The sequence below is a fragment of the Pseudophryne corroboree genome, chromosome 12 (genome assembly GCF_028390025.1).
Source record: "Pseudophryne corroboree isolate aPseCor3 chromosome 12, aPseCor3.hap2, whole genome shotgun sequence".
NCBI lineage: Eukaryota > Metazoa > Chordata > Amphibia > Anura > Myobatrachidae > Pseudophryne > Pseudophryne corroboree.
The window spans coordinates 98,023,533-98,029,485 of NC_086455.1; the positions used below are offsets into that span (position 1 = coordinate 98,023,533).

A 5,953-nucleotide genomic window follows, 5' to 3' on the forward strand; every position below is an offset into this window, starting at 1 on the left:
TTCGTTAGGAGCATTCCCTGTGTGTCTGCTGTGTGTCGGTACGTGTGTGTCGACATGTATGAGGACGATATTGGCGTGGAGGCGGAGCAATTGCCAAATATGAGGATGTCACCCCCTAGGGAGTCGACACCAGAATGGATGCCTTTATTTATGGAACTACGGGATAGTGTCAACACGCTAAAGCAGTCGTTTGACGACATGAGACGGCCGGACAATCAATTAGTGCCTGTCCAGGCGACTCAAACACCGTCAGGGGCTGTGAAACGCCCTTTGCCTCAGTCGGTCGACCCAGACACAGGCGATAACTCCAGTGGTGACGGTGACGAATCAACCGTATTTTCCAGTAGGGCCACACGTTATATGATTTTGGCAATGAAGGAGGCGTTACATTTAGCTGATACTACAGGTACCACTAAACAGGGTATTATGTGGGGTGTGAAAAAACTACCTATAGTTTTTCCTGAATCAGAAGAATTAAATGACGTGTGTAATGAAGCGTGGGTTGCCCCTGATAAAAAGCTGATAATTTCAAAGAAATTATTGGCATTATACCCTTTCCCGCCAGAGGTTAGGGAGCGCTGGGAAACACCTCCTAGGGTGGACAAGGCGCTAACACGCTTATCTAAACAAGTGGCGTTACCCTCTCCTGAGACGGCCGCACTTAAAGATCCATCAGATAGGAGGATGGAAAATATCCAAAAAAGTATATACACACATGCAGGTGTTATACTACGACCAGCTATAGCGACTGCCTGGATGTGCAGTGCTGGGGTAGTTTGGTCAGAGTCCCTGATTGAAAATATTGATACCCTGGACAGGGACAATATTTCTTTATCATCCACTAGGGGTCACTGGAGTACTCTTGGGATATGGACGGGCGTAGCCGAACAAAGGCACTGAATATTCAAATTTAGGACCCTCCCCCCCCTCCATATCCCCAAGTACCTCAGTGTACTTTGCCAGTGTTTTTTCGGTGCTCACAGATGAACATCGGCTTGTGGCAATGGCCACTTTTCAGAAGATTTTTATTTTTATTTTTAATTTTTACACTTCCCGTCCCAGTTTCTGGAAAAACTTGGGTCCGGGATGGTGCCGCTGCAAGGCAGCGTATGGCGTGTCGGTCCTCACAAAGAGCACCCTCACAGCCACAGGCGCTATAGGGCAGCGCATGGCGTGTCGGTCCTCACAAAGAGCACCCTCACAGCCACAGGCAGCCACTGTCTCCTGCAAGCTGAACGGAGCTTACAGAAAGAAGATCCGTTACAGCCAGGATGTGACAAAGAGCTGGAAGAAGGACTGAAACGGAGCTTACAGAGAGCTCGTCACAGCCAGGATGGAGCAAGGTATGGGTGTCAGGGCGGTCAGCTCACGCTGCCGCCCTGCTGTGTGAGTGTTATACTGTACAGGGAGCTGGCCGCCGCTGAGCACGCCGCTGACGGGTCCCGCTGAAGTAGTAAGGACCACTTCTTATATATGAAGTTCCACCTCACTCGTACATGACTCTCCCTGCGCTGAACTAAGCAGAGCGGCCGCACGTCACTCAGACGCCGGCCGCTCTTACTGCTCTGATGGCCCGGCACCGCTACATAAGCAGAGCGGCCGCACGTCACTCAGACGCCGGCCGCTCTCACTGCCCTGATGCGGCACCGCTACACGCCGCCGACACTCTCCGGGCGCTGAACTAAGCAGAGCGGCCGCACGTCACTCAGACGCCGGCCGCTCTCACTGCTCGGATGGCCCGGCACCGCTACACGCCGCCGAGACTCTCCTGGGTACTAAAGAGTGGCCGCACGTCACTCAAGGACGCCGGCCACTCTCCCAGTGAAACACCGCAGACACAGGGAGACTGTGTACTGCTGTAGGAAGGAGCTTCCGGTCAGCTCCCCGGCGCTACATTCAGGCTCTCCTGCTCTCCCTGCACCCGATCCCCGTACGCTGCAGGTAACATGGGGATGCAGGGGGGGGAGGGGGAATAATACCCATAGCAGCAGCAAAGGCTGCATGGGTTCAAAATAAACAAGCAGCGCAGCACTTTAAACAATGTACATGTGTACTGTGATATATGTTTCAGCACGTTTTATATATATAATATATAATGAAGCTTTTGCTGGCAGAACTGTCTATAATATCAGCATGAACTGTGATTATATGTGTAAACACTTTGTATATATATATAATATATATATGAGGCTTTGGCTGGCCATGGGTTAGCAGTGGCATAACCTATTGCACGTTTAACCATGTTTTCTGTTATTTTTGGTTAAGGTTGCAAGATAAATACACTGCAGGCAGTGCTCATATTAATTGACTAAATGCATATATTTTACTGTATCCTACACCTGGGTTATCACTGTATAATAGGCTATTAAGCATAGTAACTGTATAATAGGCTATTAAGCCTATATTAAAACTGCAGCAAGTAACCTGTACTGTGATTTTCTGTGAAAGCATGGCATGACGGCCATTTTAATCATTGCTGGTTTTCCAGTTATAATTCCAGACCATACACCTCTACTCCACAAGGAGGCGCAGGGGTGTTAGTGGGAATTTTTTACTTCAGGATAATCTAGAACATTCCTGCCCTACATCTTTAAGCCACCAGAAGGCGCAGGGGTGTTAGTAGGAATTTGGTTCGGGTTTCATGCCTATGTGAACTGCTTTTCACATAAAGAACACTTTAGTTTCCTAATAAATATGCTGTTCAGCAATAACATATATATATAGATATATATGCCATATAATAATGTTATTAAGTCGTGCAAGTGTCTGTCTGTTGCCTATTATGATGTCTGTCTACATAGCAAATAAGGCTCTAGTGCAGACTAAAAATGTTAACATTGGCAATTCAAATTAAAACAGCGGTAATCGGAGTCTCAGAATAACTCCGCCAGCGCTAACAAAAGACAATCTTTCCAAAGTGACAATTTTCCTTTGGGTACCAGAGTGTTTATTTCACTAGTCTTATAATTTAATGCACGATTCTATGTCAAATCTCACACCGATAACTACAAGTGAGAAGGGTACATTAGTCCAGCATTCAGATAGTGCGGGGTTTTGGACAACCATACATAATCGTTTCCAAAAGGACGCGATCCGCCATTGGTATATGCGTTTCTGTCAAACATTATAAAAACCACAGATACATTTGGGTCACTAGAATCTATGTATGAAACCATGCCGATCACGGTTCAAAAAAGCTGCAGAGTATATCTGTAAAGCTTCTGCTAACGCCGGTTATTTTCATTGTCTCTAGTTAAGCGCGACAAGGCCAGACCTTGTTTGCGCCTGAATTTGATATATGTGTAACGGCATTTTATCCCTATAGGATATTCTGCCATTAGCGCATACAGTATACTTGTAACGGTGTTTTATTCCTTTATAAGAAACAGTCACGCCTTGTAACGACAGGACGTTACAGTCAGCAAGCCAGTGGTTTGATGACCTCTTTTACAATTGTGGAAGTGCGTCTTTTCATGTTACATTTGCGAGGTTTCATGACTTCAACTCATATATGTCTCAGCTATTTACAGCTTAGAGTACAAAACTGCTTCTGGCGAACGGTTTGGCAGGTTGTCATTTAGTCTTTGCTGGTTTATAAACCAGGCAATAGTACGCCAACAGAGTCAAAGTTACTTATTCCCCTCTGTTTGAGCAAAATCAAACAGCTCCGTTGCAATATCAATCAGCAAGTCATTTACTACAGTTAGAAAATGGATTTTCTGCAGTTAGTTTTTGCTTATTGCAGCCACAAAATTGTATAATTGCATTTGATCTTCACAATGCGTATTTACCCAGTCCGGTTTCTTCATCATAGGTTCTAGCGTTTGAAAATCGCCACAACCATTAACCATTTCATTTATACCGTTGCTTATCGCTTCCGGTATTTACCAAAGTGATGTTGGAATAATAGCTCATCTCACATAAGAACTATGTATCAACAAAGTTCCTCTATCTTGCGCTACTAAGTTATACTGCGGTAGCAGATTAAGTTCGAAAACAATCACATCTAAGTCTGTCTAAACGATGTCAATTCCTAGGTAAGTTTATAAATACGGTAAATCAAAGACTTTTACCTACTACACCAACTAGAACAAAAGTACACGCACACTAGCGGTACATTGGTGTATTCAATTATTAAGAATAAAGATGTGTTTTCAATTTAGTGCACCACCCTTCAATCGCGTTTCCCACAGAGGGACAAGGGTGCGTATACTCTGGACGACAGTCACAGAGAGTCAGGATTTGTAGTTAAAATCAACGCAAAGGTTCTAAAACACGACAGATTCCTGTCGATAAAGGTACTAGAACTCTGTGCATTTTACAATGCAATAGATAAATGTCCTACATCTCTGTGCATTTTACAATGCAATAAATGATTCGCTTTCAGTCTGACCAGGGATAGACTCTGGTTTCTCTTCATAACAAATAAATCTTTCGTTTTTTACTAAAGATTTCTGTGGAGAGGAACAACCGTGAGTTTCATGTAATTTTGTTTTTTTTTTTCATGCCTGGCTCACGCTGCCCTTAAGCAGTCAAACAAAGCAAAGGCAGTTGCATACTCAACAACCAGTGAGAACCAATAAGCCGCATGGCAAGGCGGTAGGTAACTCAAATCTTCAATGGCTCAGAACGCTATTATGTGAAAATGTCAAGACATCAATCCGTGAGTGGACATCTGTTAGACAGGCGATCTCAACCGTCAGGGTTTGGATCTTAAAAACTGGACATTAAATCCAGAGGTGTTTCATATGTGAGTCCACAGAAGGGGGTTACCCTCAGGTATACATGAGGGCATCTCGCCACAATTACAAAAGCTCAGTATGTGTACATCACATTCATGGGGTCATTCAGCATCGTGTATCTGGCTCCACCATTGTCCGCTTCTTTCTTCGTTGCCAAAACGGATCAGAAGACAGTTCGTCACAGTCATACTGGTGGTATCTCATGGGTTTCAGAGAAGTTTGCTTCTCGAATTTTCAAGGAATACTTGCACACGATCTTGGCCCGCTCATAATACGTCCAACCTGTTACATCAGGGAACGTTCTTTTACCCATAGTTACCTATGTACCTATTATCTATGTACCGCAGCTGCGGTTGACGGGGTGAGGGTTCAGACCGCCCTCTTAAAAAAATAGAGCATTACAGTATCGGTTATACCAACCATGTCACGAAATACTAAGCCGCTTAAGGCAGCTCATGACTAAAAAAAAAAAAAAAAAAAAATTTCGTGTGCTTACATAGGGTGTAAACCTCGGAAGTTTCCAACATCATACTTCAAGTACCCGTATTCTGTTAAACAGGATGGGATGGCAAACTGCGTTCATCTGCACTAAGAGGGCAGGTATCTGTGTGGTAAACTTATTTTCAAAGCGTTTGCCTCTATTTGCGTCTGTCAACATCTTTCTACAAGGTGTCACCAAAGTTCAGACTCTATTTATCCCACCTACAGCGCCAGGCGATTTGAGGTTGGGTTTAGATTTTCTTACAGTTTCATATTTTGGAACCCTTTCAACAAATGGGGATTAAGTTTCTCACTTTGGAAAACATTTTTCTTCTAGCCTTGCCTTCGGCAATGGTGCTTCGACAAGGGGTTTGTTTTCATATTTGGGTGCCTTGTATTCCAAGCCACCGTATTTGAGTTTTCTCATGACAAAGCAGATCTTCGGACGAAATCCGCTTTCGTATTCTTCACATCAATATACCAATAGTGGTTCCTGTGTGGACAGCACATTCTAAAATTCTGAATGTGGTACACGCGTTACGCGTTTATATATGTACCGAACGTCTACAGTACGTGATATGAATACGTTGTTGTTATATATGATACTGTAAACTGGGGTTAGCCAGTTTCTCAGCAGACATTATCCAGTTGAATAATAATGACTACAAGTCAGGCTTACTTTAAGGCTAAGTTACAATCGCCTACGTCAGTAATAGTTCATTCCACAGGTT

The 5,953-nt window shown here is 44.0% G+C and overlaps 1 non-coding gene across 1 annotated transcript; it reads left to right on the forward strand.

Annotated features, from left to right (window-relative positions):
• Nucleotides 1–4,400: 4,400 nt before the first annotated feature.
• LOC134981595 (U5 spliceosomal RNA) lies at nt 4,401–4,516 on the forward strand. Its single transcript, XR_010190716.1, has one exon. It is a non-coding gene; the product is annotated as a U5 spliceosomal RNA (small nuclear RNA).
• Nucleotides 4,517–5,953: the final 1,437 nt, after the last annotated feature.